Raw genomic sequence first — 16,249 nt, forward strand, 5'->3', positions numbered from 1 at the left:
GATTTGGGCGGATTTTTCAATTTTTTGAGGGTGGTCACGAATTAAAGTCCTTTTCGCTCTAGGACGCATATTTAAGGAGATATGGACAAAAGAAGTTTTTCATATAAAAATTTCAATTTTTTTAGGTTTTGGGTGGATTTTTCAATTTTTTGAGGGTGGTCACGAATTAAAGTCCTTTTCGCTCTAGGACGCATATTTAAGGGATATGGGCAACAGAAGTTTTTCATATAAAAATTTTAATTTTTTAGGTTTTGGGTGGATTTTTCAATTTTTTGAGGGTGGTCACGAATTAAAGTCCTTTTCGCTCTAGGACGCATATTTAAGGAGATATGGGCAAAAGAAGTTTTTCATATAAAAATTTCAAATTTTTTTAGGTTTTGGGTGGATTTTTTAATTTTTTGAGGGTGGTCACGAATTAAAGTCCTTTTCGCTCTAGGACGCATATTTAAGGAGATATGGGCAAAAGAAGTTTTTCATTTAAAAATTTCAATTTTTTTAGGTTTTGGGTGGATTTTTCAATTTTTTGGGGGTGGTCACGAATTAAAGTCCTTTCGCTCTAGGACGCTTAGTTTAGGAGATATGGGCAAAAGAAGTTTTTCATATAAAAATTTCAATTTTTTTAGGTTTTGGGTGGATTTTTCAATTTTTTGGGGGTGGTCACGAATTAAAGTCCTTTTCGCTCTAGGACGCTTAGTTTAGGAGATATGGGCAAAAGAAGTTTTTCATATAAAAATTTCAATTTTTTTAGGTTTTGGGTGGATTTTTCAATTTTTTGAGGGTGGTCACGAATTAAAGTCCTTTTCGCTCTAGGACGCATATTTAAGGAGATATGGACAAAAGAAGTTTTTCATATAAAAATTTCAATTTTTTTAGGTTTTGGGTGGATTTTTCAATTTTTTGAGGGTGGTCACGAATTAAAGTCCTTTTCGCTCTAGGACGCTTAGTTTAGGAGATATGGGCAAAAGAAGTTTTTCATATAAAAATTTCAATTTTTTTAGGTTTTGGGTGGATTTTTCAATTTTTTGAGGGTGGTCATGAATTAAAGTCCTTTTCGCTCTAGGACGCATATTTAAGGAGATATGGGCAAAAGAAGTTTTTCATATAAAAATTTAAATTTTTTAGGTTTTGGGTGGATTTTTCAATTTTTTGAGGGTGGTCACGAATTAAAGTCCTTTTCGCTCTAGGACGCATATTTAAGGAGATATGGGCAAAAGAAGTTTTTCATATAAAAATTTCAATTTTTTTAGGTTTTGGGTGGATTTTTCAATTTTTTGAGGGTGGTCACGAATTAAAGTCCTTTTCGCTCTAGGACGCATATTTAAGGAGATATGGGCAAAAGAAGTTTTTCATATAAAAATTTCAATTTTTTTAGGTTTTGGGTGGATTTTTCAATTTTTTGAGGGTGGTCACGAATTAAAGTCCTTTTCGCTCTAGGACGCATATTTAAGGAGATATGGGCAAAAGAAGTTTTTCATATAAAAATTTCAATTTTTTTTAGGTTTTGGGTGGATTTTTTAATTTTTTGAGGGTGGTCACGAATTAAAGTCCTTTTCGCTCTAGGACGCTTAGTTTAGGAGATATGGGCAAAAGAAGTTTTTCATATAAAAATTTAATTTTTTTTAGGTTTTGGGTGGATTTTTCAATTTTTTGAGGGTGGTCACGAATTAAAGTCCTTTTCGCTCTAGGAGGCATATTTAAGGAGATATGGGCAAAAGAAGTTTTTCATATAAAAATTTCAATTTTTTTAGGTTTTGGGTGGATTTTTCAATTTTTTGGGGGTGGTCACGAATTAAAGTCCTTTTCGCTCTAGGACGCTTAGTTTAGGAGATATGGGCAAAAGAAGTTTTTCATATAAAAATTTCATTTTTTTTTAGGTTTTGGGTGGATTTTTCAATTTTTTGAGGGTGGTCACGAATTAAAGTCCTTTTCGCTCTAGGACGCATATTTAAGGAGATATGGACAAAAAAAGTTTTTCATATAAAAATTTCAATTTTTTAGGTTTTGGGTGGATTTTTCAATTTTTTGAGGGTGGTCACGAATTAAAGTCCTTTTCGCTCTAGGACGCATATTTAAGGAGATATGGACAAAAGAAGTTTTTCATATAAAAATTTAATTTTTTTTAGGTTTTTGGCGGATTTTTCAATTTTTTGAGGGTGGTCACGAATTAAAGTCCTTTTCGCTCTAGGACGCATATTTAAGGAGATATGGACAAAAGAAGTTTTTCATATAAAAATTTCAATTTTTTTAGGTTTTGGGTGGATTTTTCAATTTTTTGAGGGTGGTCACGAATTAAAGTCCTTTTCGCTCTAGGACGCATATTTAAGGAGATATGGGCAAAAGAAGTTTTTCATTTAAAAATTTCAATTTTTTTAGGTTTTGGGTGGATTTTTCAATTTTTTGGGGGTGGTCACGAATTAAAGTCCTTTTCGCTCTAGGACGCTTAGTTTAGGAGATATGGGCAAAAGAAGTTTTTCATATAAAAATTTCAATTTTTTTAGGTTTTGGGTGGATTTTTAAATTTTTTGAGGGTGGTCACGAATTAAAGTCCTTTTCGCTCTAGGACGCTTAGTTTAGGAGATATGGGCAAAAGAAGTTTTTCATATAAAAATTTCAATTTTTTTAGGTTTTGGGTGGATTTTTCAATTTTTTGAGGGTGGTCACGAATTAAAGTCCTTTTCGCTCTAGGACGCTTAGTTTAGGAGATATGGGCAAAAGAAGTTTTTCATATAAAAATTTCAATTTTTTTAGGTTTTGGGTGGATTTTTCAATTTTTTGGGGGTGGTCACGAATTAAAGTCGTTTTCGCTCTAGGACGCATATTTAAGGAGATATGGGCAAAAGAAGTTTTTCATATAAAAATTTAAATTTTTTTAGGTTTTGGGTGGATTTTTCAATTTTTTGAGGGTGGTCACGAATTAAAGTCCTTTTCGCTCTAGGACGCTTAGTTTAGGAGATATGGGCAAAAGAAGTTTTTCATATAAAAATTTAAATTTTTTTAGGTTTTGGGTGGATTTTTCAATTTTTTGAGGGTGGTCATGAATTAAAGTCCTTTTCGCTCTAGGACGCATATTTAAGGAGATATGGGCAAAAGAAGTTTTTCATATAAAAATTTCAATTTTTTTAGGTTTTGGGTGGATTTTTTAATTTTTTGGGGGTGGTCACGAATTAAAGTTCTTTTCGCTCTAGGACGCTTAGTTTAGGAGATATGGGCAAAAGAAGTTTTTCATATAAAAATTTAATTTTTTTTAGGTTTTGGGTGGATTTTTCAATTTTTTGGGGGTGGTCACGAATTAAAGTCCTTTTCGCTCTAGGACGCATATTTAAGGAGATATGGGCAAAAGAAGTTTTTCATATAAAAATTTAAATTTTTTTAGGTTTTGGGTGGATTTTTCAATTTTCTGGGGGTGGTCACGAATTAAAGTCCTTTTCGCTCTAGGACGCATATTTAAGGAGATATGGGCAAAAGAAGTTTTTCATATAAAAATTTCAATTTTTTTAGGTTTTGGGTGGATTTTTCAATTTTTTGAGGGTGGTCACGAATTAAAGTCCTTTTCGCTCTAGGACGCATATTTAAGGAGATATGGGCAAAAGAAGTTTTTCATATAAAAATTTCAATTTTTTTTAGGTTTTGGGTGGATTTTTTAATTTTTTGAGGGTGGTCACGAATTAAAGTCCTTTTCGCTCTAGGACGCTTAGTTTAGGAGATATGGGCAAAAGAAGTTTTTCATATAAAAATTTAATTTTTTTTAGGTTTTGGGTGGATTTTTCAATTTTTTGAGGGTGGTCACGAATTAAAGTCCTTTTCGCTCTAGGAGGCATATTTAAGGAGATATGGGCAAAAGAAGTTTTTCATATAAAAATTTCAATTTTTTTAGGTTTTGGGTGGATTTTTCAATTTTTTGGGGGTGGTCACGAATTAAAGTCCTTTTCGCTCTAGGACGCTTAGTTTAGGAGATATGGGCAAAAGAAGTTTTTCATATAAAAATTTAATTTTTTTTAGGATTTGGGCGGATTTTTCAATTTTTTGAGGGTGGTCACGAATTAAAGTCCTTTTCGCTCTAGGACGCATATTTAAGGAGATATGGACAAAAGAAGTTTTTCATATAAAAATTTCAATTTTTTTAGGTTTTGGGTGGATTTTTCAATTTTTTGAGGGTGGTCACGAATTAAAGTCCTTTTCGCTCTAGGACGCATATTTAAGGGATATGGGCAACAGAAGTTTTTCATATAAAAATTTTAATTTTTTAGGTTTTGGGTGGATTTTTCAATTTTTTGAGGGTGGTCACGAATTAAAGTCCTTTTCGCTCTAGGACGCATATTTAAGGAGATATGGGCAAAAGAAGTTTTTCATATAAAAATTTCAAATTTTTTTAGGTTTTGGGTGGATTTTTTAATTTTTTGAGGGTGGTCACGAATTAAAGTCCTTTTCGCTCTAGGACGCATATTTAAGGAGATATGGGCAAAAGAAGTTTTTCATTTAAAAATTTCAATTTTTTTAGGTTTTGGGTGGATTTTTCAATTTTTTGGGGGTGGTCACGAATTAAAGTCCTTTCGCTCTAGGACGCTTAGTTTAGGAGATATGGGCAAAAGAAGTTTTTCATATAAAAATTTCAATTTTTTTAGGTTTTGGGTGGATTTTTCAATTTTTTGGGGGTGGTCACGAATTAAAGTCCTTTTCGCTCTAGGACGCTTAGTTTAGGAGATATGGGCAAAAGAAGTTTTTCATATAAAAATTTCAATTTTTTTAGGTTTTGGGTGGATTTTTCAATTTTTTGAGGGAGGTCACGAATTAAAGTCCTTTTCGCTCTAGGACGCATATTTAAGGAGATATGGACAAAAGAAGTTTTTCATATAAAAATTTCAATTTTTTTAGGTTTTGGGTGGATTTTTCAATTTTTTGAGGGTGGTCACGAATTAAAGTCCTTTTCGCTCTAGGACGCTTAGTTTAGGAGATATGGGCAAAAGAAGTTTTTCATATAAAAATTTCAATTTTTTTAGGTTTTGGGTGGATTTTTCAATTTTTTGAGGGTGGTCATGAATTAAAGTCCTTTTCGCTCTAGGACGCATATTTAAGGAGATATGGGCAAAAGAAGTTTTTCATATAAAAATTTAAATTTTTTAGGTTTTGGGTGGATTTTTCAATTTTTTGAGGGTGGTCACGAATTAAAGTCCTTTTCGCTCTAGGACGCATATTTAAGGAGATATGGGCAAAAGAAGTTTTTCATATAAAAATTTCAATTTTTTTAGGTTTTGGGTGGATTTTTCAATTTTTTGAGGGTGGTCACGAATTAAAGTCCTTTTCGCTCTAGGACGCATATTTAAGGAGATATGGGCAAAAGAAGTTTTTCATATAAAAATTTCAATTTTTTTAGGTTTTGGGTGGATTTTTCAATTTTTTGAGGGTGGTCACGAATTAAAGTCCTTTTCGCTCTAGGACGCATATTTAAGGAGATATGGGCAAAAGAAGTTTTTCATATAAAAATTTCAATTTTTTTTAGGTTTTGGGTGGATTTTTTAATTTTTTGAGGGTGGTCACGAATTAAAGTCCTTTTCGCTCTAGGACGCTTAGTTTAGGAGATATGGGCAAAAGAAGTTTTTCATATAAAAATTTAATTTTTTTTAGGTTTTGGGTGGATTTTTCAATTTTTTGAGGGTGGTCACGAATTAAAGTCCTTTTCGCTCTAGGAGGCATATTTAAGGAGATATGGGCAAAAGAAGTTTTTCATATAAAAATTTCAATTTTTTTAGGTTTTGGGTGGATTTTTCAATTTTTTGGGGGTGGTCACGAATTAAAGTCCTTTTCGCTCTAGGACGCTTAGTTTAGGAGATATGGGCAAAAGAAGTTTTTCATATAAAAATTTCATTTTTTTTAGGTTTTGGGTGGATTTTTCAATTTTTTGAGGGTGGTCACGAATTAAAGTCCTTTTCGCTCTAGGACGCATATTTAAGGAGATATGGACAAAAAAAGTTTTTCATATAAAAATTTCAATTTTTTAGGTTTTGGGTGGATTTTTCAATTTTTTGAGGGTGGTCACGAATTAAAGTCCTTTTCGCTCTAGGACGCATATTTAAGGAGATATGGACAAAAGAAGTTTTTCATATAAAAATTTAATTTTTTTTAGGTTTTGGGCGGATTTTTCAATTTTTTGAGGGTGGTCACGAATTAAAGTCCTTTTCGCTCTAGGACGCATATTTAAGGAGATATGGACAAAAGAAGTTTTTCATATAAAAATTTCAATTTTTTTAGGTTTTGGGTGGATTTTTCAATTTTTTGAGGGTGGTCACGAATTAAAGTCCTTTTCGCTCTAGGACGCATATTTAAGGAGATATGGGCAAAAGAAGTTTTTCATTTAAAAATTTCAATTTTTTTAGGTTTTGGGTGGATTTTTCAATTTTTTGGGGGTGGTCACGAATTAAAGTCCTTTTCGCTCTAGGACGCTTAGTTTAGGAGATATGGGCAAAAGAAGTTTTTCATATAAAAATTTCAATTTTTTTAGGTTTTGGGTGGATTTTTAAATTTTTTGGGGGTGGTCACGAATTAAAGTCCTTTTCGCTCTAGGACGCTTAGTTTAGGAGATATGGGCAAAAGAAGTTTTTCATATAAAAATTTCAATTTTTTTAGGTTTTGGGTGGATTTTTAAATTTTTTGGGGGTGGTCACGAATTAAAGTCCTTTTCGCTCTAGGACGCTTAGTTTAGGAGATATGGGCAAAAGAAGTTTTTCATATAAAAATTTAAATTTTTTTAGGTTTTGGGTGGATTTTTCAATTTTTTGAGGGTGGTCATGAATTAAAGTCCTTTTCGCTCTAGGACGCTTAGTTTAGGAGATATGGGCAAAAAAAGTTTTTCATATAAAAATTTCAATTTTTTGGGTGGATTTTTCAATTTTTTGAGGGTGGTCATAAATTAAAGTCCTTTTCGCTCAAGGACGCTTAGTTTAGGAGATATGGGCAAAAGAAGTTTTTCATATAAAAATTTCAATTTTTTTAGGTTTTGGGTGGATTTTTAAATTTTTTGGGGGTGGTCACGAATTAAAGTCCTTTTCGCTCTAGGACGCTTAGTTTAGGAGATATGGGCAAAAGAAGTTTTTCATATAAAAATTTCAATTTTTTTAGGTTTTGGGTGGATTTTTCAATTTTTTGAGGGTGGTCACGAATTAAAGTCCTTTTCGCTCTAGGACGCATATTTAAGGAGATATGGGCAAAAGAAGTTTTTCATATAAAAATTTCAATTTTTTTTAGGTTTTGGGTGGATTTTTTAATTTTTTGAGGGTGGTCACGAATTAAAGTCCTTTTCGCTCTAGGACGCATATTTAAGGAGATATGGGCAAAAGACGTTTTTCATATAAAAATTTAATTTTTTTTGGTTTTGGGTGGATTTTTCAATTTTTTGAGGGTGGTCACGAATTAAAGTCCTTTTCGCTCTAGGACGCATATTTAAGGAGATATGGGCAAAAGAAGTTTTTCATATAAAAATTTAAATTTTTTTAGGTTTTGGGTGGATTTTTCAATTTTTTGAGGGTGGTCACGAATTAAAGTCCTTTTCGCTCTAGGACGCATATTTAAGGAGATATGGGCAAAAGAAGTTTTTCATATAAAAATTTAAATTTTTTTAGGTTTTGGGTGGATTTTTCAATTTTTTGAGGGTGGTCACGAATTAAAGTCCTTTTCGCTCTAGGACGCTTAGTTTAGGAGATATGGGCAAAAGAAGTTTTTCATATAAAAATTTCAATTTTTTTAGGTTTTGGGTGGATTTTTCAATTTTTTGGGGGTGGTCACGAATTAAAGTCGTTTTCGCTCTAGGACGCATATTTAAGGAGATATGGGCAAAAGAAGTTTTTCATATAAAAATTTAAATTTTTTTAGGTTTTGGGTGGATTTTTCAATTTTTTGAGGGTGGTCATGAATTAAAGTCCTTTTCGCTCTAGGACGCATATTTAAGGAGATATGGGCAAAAGAAGTTTTTCATATAAAAATTTCAATTTTTTTAGGTTTTGGGTGGATTTTTCAATTTTTTGGGGGTGGTCACGAATTAAAGTCCTTTTCGCTCTAGGACGCATATTTAAGGAGATATGGACAAAAGAAGTTTTTCATATAAAAATTTCAATTTTTTTAGGTTTTGGGTGGATTTTTCAATTTTTTGAGGGTGGTCACGAATTAAAGTTCTTTTCGCTCTAGGACGCTTAGTTTAGGAGATATGGGCAAAAGAAGTTTTTCATATAAAAATTTAAATTTTTTTAGGTTTTGGGTGGATTTTTCAATTTTTTGGGGGTGGTCACGAATTAAAGTCCTTTTCGCTCTAGGACGCATATTTAAGGAGATATGGGCAAAAGAAGTTTTTCATATAAGAATTTAAATTTTTTTAGGTTTTGGGTGGATTTTTCAATTTTCTGGGGGTGGTCACGAATTAAAGTCCTTTTCGCTCTAGGACGCATATTTAAGGAGATATGGGCAAAAGAAGTTTTTCATATAAAAATTTCAATTTTTTTAGGTTTTGGGTGGATTTTTCAATTTTTTGAGGGTGGTCACGAATTAAAGTCCTTTTCGCTCTAGGACGCATATTTAAGAAGATATGGGCAAAAGAAGTTTTTCATATAAAAATTTCAATTTTTTTTTAGGTTTTGGGTGGATTTTTTAATTTTTTGAGGGTGGTCACGAATTAAAGTCCTTTTCGCTCTAGGACGCTTAGTTTAGGAGATATGGGCAAAAGAAGTTTTTCATATAAAAATTTAATTTTTTTTAGGTTTTGGGTGGATTTTTCAATTTTTTGAGGGTGGTCACGAATTAAAGTCCTTTTCGCTCTAGGAGGCATATTTAAGGAGATATGGGCAAAAGAAGTTTTTCATATAAAAATTTCAATTTTTTTAGGTTTTGGGTGGATTTTTCAAATTTTTTGGGGGTGGTCACGAATTAAAGTCCTTTTCGCGCTAGGACGCTTAGTTTAGGAGATATGGGCAAAAGAAGTTTTTCATATAAAAATTTCATTTTTTTTTAGGTTTTGGGTGGATTTTTCAATTTTTTGAGGGTGGTCACGAATTAAAGTCCTTTTCGCTCTAGGACGCATATTTAAGGGATATGGGCAACAGAAGTTTTTCATATAAAAATTTTAATTTTTTAGGTTTTGGGTGGATTTTTCAATTTTTTGAGGGTGGTCACGAATTAAAGTCCTTTTCGCTCTAGGACGCATATTTAAGGAGTTATGGGCAAAAGAAGTTTTTCATATAAAAATTTCAATTTTTTTTAGGTTTTGGGTGGATTTTTTAATTTTTTGATGGTGGTCACGAATTAAAGTCCTTTTCGCTCTAGGACGCATATTTAAGGAGATATGGGCAAAAGAAGTTTTTCATTTAAAAATTTCAATTTTTTTAGGTTTTGGGTGGATTTTTCAATTTTTTGGGGGTGGTCACGAATTAAAGTCCTTTCGCTCTAGGACGCTTAGTTTAGGAGATATGGGCAAAAGAAGTTTTTCATATAAAAATTTCAATTTTTTTAGGTTTTGGGTGGATTTTTCAATTTTTTGAGGGTGGTCACGAATTAAAGTCCCTTTCGCTCTAGGACGCTTAGTTTAGGAGATATGGGCAAAAGAAGTTTTTCATATAAAAATTTCAATTTTTTTAGGTTTTGGGTGGATTTTTCAATTTTTTGAGGGTGGTCATGAATTAAAGTCCTTTTCGCTCTAGGACGCATATTTAAGGAGATATGGGCAAAAGAAGTTTTTCATATAAAAATTTCAATTTTTTTTAGGTTTTGGGTGGATTTTTTAATTTTTTGAGGGTGGTCACGAATTAAAGTCCTTTTCGCTCTAGGACGCTTAGTTTAGGAGATATGGGCAAAAGAAGTTTTTCATATAAAAATTTCAATTTTTTTAGGTTTTGGGTGGATTTTTCAATTTTTTGGGGGTGGTCACGAATTAAAGTCCTTTTCGCTCTAGGACGCTTAGTTTAGGAGATATGGGCAAAAGAAGTTTTTCATATAAAAATTTCAATTTTTTTAGGTTTTGGGTGGATTTTTCAATTTTTTGAGGGTGGTCACGAATTAAAGTCCTTTTCGCTCTAGGACGCATATTTAAGGAGATATGGACAAAAAAAGTTTTTCATATAAAAATTTCAATTTTTTTAGGTTTTGGGTGGATTTTTCAATTTTTTGAGGGTGGTCACGAATTAAAGTCCTTTTCGCTCTAGGACGCATATTTAAGGAGATATGGACAAAAGAAGTTTTTCATATAAAAATTTCAATTTTTTTAGGTTTTGGGTGGATTTTTCAATTTTTTGAGGGTGGTCACGAATTAAAGTCCTTTTCGCTCTAGGACGCATATTTAAGGAGATATGGGCAAAAGAAGTTTTTCATATAAAAATTTCAATTTTTTTAGGTTTTGGGTGGATTTTTCAATTTTTTGGGGGTGGTCATGAATTAAAGTCCTTTTCGCTCTAGGACGCTTAGTTTAGGAGATATGGGCAAAAGAAGTTTTTCATATAAAAATTTCAATTTTTTTAGGTTTTGGGTGGATTTTTCAATTTTTTGGGGGTGGTCACGAATTAAAGTCCTTTTCGCTCTAGGACGCATATTTAAGGAGATATGGGCAACAGAAGTTTTTCATATAAAAATTTAAATTTTTTTTAGGTTTTGGGTGGATTTTTCAATTTTTTGAGGGTGGTCACGAATTAAAGTCCTTTTCGCTCTAGGACGCATATTTAAGGAGATATGGGCAAAAGAAGTTTTTCATATAAAAATTTCAATTTTTTTAGGTTTTGGGTGGATTTTTTTAATTTTTTTGAGGGTGGTCACGAATTAAAGTCCTTTTCGCTCTAGGACGCATATTTAAGGAGATATGGGCAAAAGAAGTTTTTCATATAAAAATTTCAATTTTTTAGGTTTTGGGTGGATTTTTCAATTTTTTGAGGGTGGTCACGAATTAAAGTCCTTTTCACTCTAGGACGCTTAGTTTAGGAGATATGGGCAAAAGAAGTTTATCATATAAAAATTTCAATTTTTTTAGGTTTTGGGTGGATTTTTCAATTTTTTGAGGGTGGTAATGAATTAAAGTCCTTTTTGCTCTAGGACGCATATTTAAGGAGATATGGACAAAAAAAGTTTTTCATATAAAAATTTCAATTTTTTTAGGTTTTGGGTGGATTTTTCAATTTTTTGAGGGTGGTCACGAATTAAAGTCCTTTTCGCTCTAGGACGCATATTTAAGGAGATATGGACAAAAGAAGTTTTTCATATAAAAATTTCAATTTTTTTAGGTTTTGGGTGGATTTTTCAATTTTTTGAGGGTGGTCACGAATTAAAGTCCTTTTCGCTCTAGGACGCATATTTAAGGAGATATGGACAAAAAAAGTTTTTGATATAAAAAATTTCAATTTTTTTAGGTTTTGGGTGGATTTTTCAATTTTTTGGGGGTGGTCACGAATTAAAGTCCTTTTCGCTCTAGGACGCTTAGTTTAGGAGATATGGGCAAAAGAAGTTTTTCATATAAAATTTTCAATTTTTTTAGGTTTTGGGTGGATTTTTCAATTTTTTGAGGGTGGTCATGAATTAAAGTCCTTTTCGCTCAAGGACGCTTAGTTTAGGAGATATGGGCAAAAGAAGATTTTCATATAAAAATTTAATTTTTTTTAGGTTTTCTAGGACGCTTAGTTTAGGAGATATGGGCAAAAGAAGTTTTTCATATAAAAATTTCAATTTTTTTAGGTTTTGGGTGGATTTTTCAATTTTTTGGGGGTGGTCACGAATTAAAGTCCTTTTCGCTCTAGGACGCATATTTAAGGAGATATGGGCAAAAGAAGTTTTTCATATAAAAATTTCAATTGTTTTAGGTTTTGGGTGGATTTTTCAATTTTTTGAGGGTGGTCACGAATTAAAGTCCTTTTCGCTCTAGGACGCATATTTAAGGAGATATGGACAAAAGAAGTTTTTCATATAAAAATTTCAATTTTTTTAGGTTTTGGGTGGATTTTTCAATTTTTTGAGGGTGGTCACGAATTAAAGTCCTTTTCGCTCTAGGACGCATATTTAAGGAGATATGGACAAAAGAAGTTTTTCATATAAAAATTTCAATTTTTTTAGGTTTTGGGTGGATTTTTCAATTTTTTGAGGGTGGTCACGAATTAAAGTCCTTTTCGCTCTAGGACGCTTAGTTTAGGAGATATGGGCAAAAGAAGTTTTTCATATAAAAATTTCAATTTTTTAGGTTTTGGGTGGATTTTTCAATTTTTTGGGGGTGGTCACGAATTAAAGTCCTTTTCGCTCTAGGACGCATATTTAAGGAGATATGGACAAAAAAAGTTTTTCATATAAAAATTTAAATTTTTTTAGGTTTTGGGTAGATTTTTCAATTTTTTGAGGGTGGTCATGAATTAAAGTCCTTTTCGCTCTAGGACGCATATTTAAGGAGATATGGGCAAAAGAAGTTTTTCATATAAAAATTTCAATTTTTTTAGGTTTTGGGTGGATTTTTTAATTTTTTGGGGGTGGTCGCGAATTAAAGTCCTTTTCGCTCTAGGACGCATATTTAAGGAGATATGGACAAAAGAAGTTTTTCATATAAAAATTTCAATTTTTTTAGGTTTTGGGTGGAGTTTTCAATTTTTTGAGGGTGGTCACGAATTAAAGTCCTTTTCGCTCTAGGACGCTTAGTTTAGGAGATATGGGCAAAAGAAGTTTTTCATATAAAAATTTCAATTTTTTTAGGTTTTGGGTGGATTTTTCAATTTTTTGAGGGTGGTCACGAATCAAAGTCCTTTTCGCTCTAGGACGCTTAGTTTAGGAGATATATGCAAAAGAAGTTTTTCATATAAAAATTTCAATTTTTTTTAGGTTTTGGGTGGATTTTTTAATTTTTTGAGGGTGGTCACGAATTAAAGTCCTTTTCGCTCTAGGGCGCATATTTAAGGAGATATGGGCAAAAAAAAATTTTCATATAAAAATTTAAATTTTTTTAGGTTTTGGGTGGATTTTTCAATTTTTTGGGGGTGGTCACGAATTAAAGTCCTTTTCGCTCTAGGACGCATATTTAAGGAGATATGGGCAAAAGAAGTTTTTCATATAAAAATTTCAATTTTTTTAGGTTTTGGGTGGATTTTTCAATTTTTTGAGGGTGGTCACGAATTAAAGTCCTTTTCGCTCTAGGACGCATATTTAAGGAGATATGGGCAAAAGAAGTTTTTCATATAAAAATTTCAATTTTTTTTTAGGTTTTGAGTGGATTTTTTTAATTTTTTGAGGGTGGTCACGAATTAAAGTCCTTTTCGCTCTAGGACGCTTAGTTTAGGAGATATGGGCAAAAGAAGTTTTTCATATAAAAATTTCAATTTTTTTAGGTTTTGGGTGGATTTTTTAATTTTTTGAGGGTGGTCACGAATTAAAGTCCTTTTCGCTCTAGGGCGCATATTTAAGGAGATATGGGCAAAAGAAGTTTTTCATATAAAAATTTCAATTTTTTTAGGTTTTGGGTGGATTTTTCAATTTTTTGAGGGTGGTCACGAATTAAAGTCCTTTTCGCTCTAGGACGCATATTTAGGGAGATATGGGCAAAAGAAGTTTGTCATATAAAAATTTCAATTTTTTAGGTTTTGGGTGGATTTTTCAATTTTTTGAGGGTGGTCACGAATTAAAGTCCTTTTCGGTCTAGGACGCATATTTAAGGAGATATGGGCAAAAGAAGTTTTTCATATAAAAATTTCAATTTTTTTTAGGTTTTGGGTGGATTTTTCAATTTTTTGAGGGTGGTCACGAATTAAAGTCCTTTTCGCTCTAGGACGCTTAATTTAGGAGATATGGGCAAAAGAAGTTTTTCATATAAAAATTTCAATTTTTTTAGGTTTTGGGTGGATTTTTCAATTTTTTGGGGGTGGTCACGAATTAAAGTCCTTTTCGCTCTAGGACGCATATTTAAGGAGATATGGGCAAAAGAAGTTTTTCATATAAAAATTTCAATTTTTTTAGGTTTTGGGTGGATTTTTCAATTTTTTGAGGGTGGTCACGAATTAAAGTCCTTTTCGCTCTAGGACGCATATTTAAGGAGATATGGACAAAAGAAGTTTTTCATATAAAAATTTCAATTTTTTTAGGTTTTGGGTGGATTTTTCAATTTTTTGAGGGTGGTCACGAATTAAAGTCCTTTTCGCTCTAGGACGCATATTTAAGGAGATATGGGCAAAAGAAGTTTTTCATATAAAAATTTCAATTTTTTAAAGGTTTTGGGAGGATTTTTTTAATTTTGTGAGGGTGGTCACGAATTAAAGTCCTTTTCGCTCTAGGACGCTTAGTTTAGGAGATATGGGCAAAAGAAGTTTTTCATATAAAAATTTCAATTTTTTTAGGTTTTGGGTGGATTTTTTAATTTTTTGAGGGTGGTCACGAATTAAAGTCCTTTTCGCTCTAGGGCGCATATTTAAGGAGATATGGGCAAAAGAAGTTTTTCATATAAAAATTTCAATTTTTTTAGGTTTTGGGTGGATTTTTCAATTTTTTGAGGGTGGTCACGAATTAAAGTCCTTTTCGCTCTAGGACGCATATTTAGGGAGATATGGGCAAAAGAAGTTTTTCATATAAAAATTTCAATTTTTTTAGGTTTTGGGTGGATTTTTCAATTTTTTGAGGGTGGTCACGAATTAAAGTCCTTTTCGGTCTAGGACGCATATTTAAGGAGATATGGGCAAAAGAAGTTTTTCATATAAAATTTCAATTTTTTTTAGGTTTTGGGTGGATTTTTCAATTTTTTGAGGGTGGTCACGAATTAAAGTCCTTTTCGCTCTAGGACGCTTAGTTTAGGAGATATGGGCAAAAGAAGTTTTTCATATAAAAATTTCAATTTTTTTAGGTTTTGGGTGGATTTTTCAATTTTTTGGGGGTGGTCACGAATTAAAGTCCTTTTCGCTCTAGGACGCATATTTAAGGAGATATGGGCAAAAGAAGTTTTTCATATAAAAATTTCAATTTTTTTAGGTTTTGGGTGGATTTTTCAATTTTTTGAGGGTGGTCACGAATTAAAGTCCTTTTCGCTCTAGGACGCATATTTAAGGAGATATGGACAAAAGAAGTTTTTCATATAAAAATTTCAATTTTTTTAGGTTTTGGGTGGATTTTTCAATTTTTTGAGGGTGGTCACGAATTAAAGTCCTTTTCGCTCTAGGACGCATATTTAAGGAGATATGGGCAAAAGAAGTTTTTCATATAAAAATTTCAATTTTTTAAAGGTTTTGGGTGGATTTTTTAATTTTTTGAGGGTGGTCACGAATTAAAGTCCTTTTCGCTCTAGGACGCATATTTAAGGAGATATGGGCAAAAGAAGTTTTTCATTTAAAAATTTCAATTTTTTTAGGTTTTGGGTGGATTTTTCAATTTTTTGGGGGTGGTCACGAATTAAAGTCCTTTTCGCTCTAGGACGCTTAGTTTAGGAGATATGGGCAAAAGAAGTTTTTCATATAAAAATTTCAATTTTTTAGGTTTTGGGTGGATTTTTCAATTTTTTGAGGGTGGTCACGAATTAAAGTCCTTTTCGCTCTAGGACGCATATTTAAGGAGATATGGACAAAAGAAGTTTTTCATATAAAAATTTCAATTTTTTTAGGTTTTGGGTGGATTTTTGAATTTTTTGAGGGTGGTCACGAATTAAAGTCCTTTTCGCTCTAGGACGCTTAGTTTAGGAGATATGGGCAAAAGAAGTTTTTCATATAAAAATTTCAATTTTTTTAGGTTTTGGGTGGATTTTTCAATTTTTTGAGGGTGGTCATGAATTAAAGTCCTTTTCGCTCTAGGACGCTTAGTTTAGGAGATATGGGCAAAAGAAGTTTTTCATATAAAAATTTCAATTTTTTTAGGTTTTGGGTGGATTTTTCAATTTTTTGAGGGTGGTCATGAATTAAAGTCCTTTTCGCTCTAGGACGCTTAGTTTAGGAGATATGGGCAAAATAAGTTTTTCATATAAAAATTTAATTTTTTTTAGATTTTCTAGGACGCTTAGTTTAGGAGATATGGGCAAAAGAAGTTTTTCATATAAAAATTTAAATTTTTTTAGGTTTTGGGTGGATTTTTCAATTTTTTGGGGGTGGTCACGAATTAAAGTCCATTTCGCTCTAGGACGCATATTTAAGGAGATATGGGCAAAAGAAGTTTTTCATATAAAAATTTCAATTGTTTTAGGTTTTGGGTGGATTTTTCAATTTTTTGAGGGTGGTCACGAATTAAAGTCCTTTTCGCTCTAGGACGCATATTTAAGGAGATATGGACAAAAGAAGTTTTTCATATA

The sequence above is a fragment of the Haematobia irritans genome, chromosome 4 (assembly GCF_050003625.1).
Source record: "Haematobia irritans isolate KBUSLIRL chromosome 4, ASM5000362v1, whole genome shotgun sequence".
In the NCBI taxonomy this organism is placed as follows: Eukaryota; Metazoa; Arthropoda; class Insecta; order Diptera; family Muscidae; genus Haematobia; species Haematobia irritans.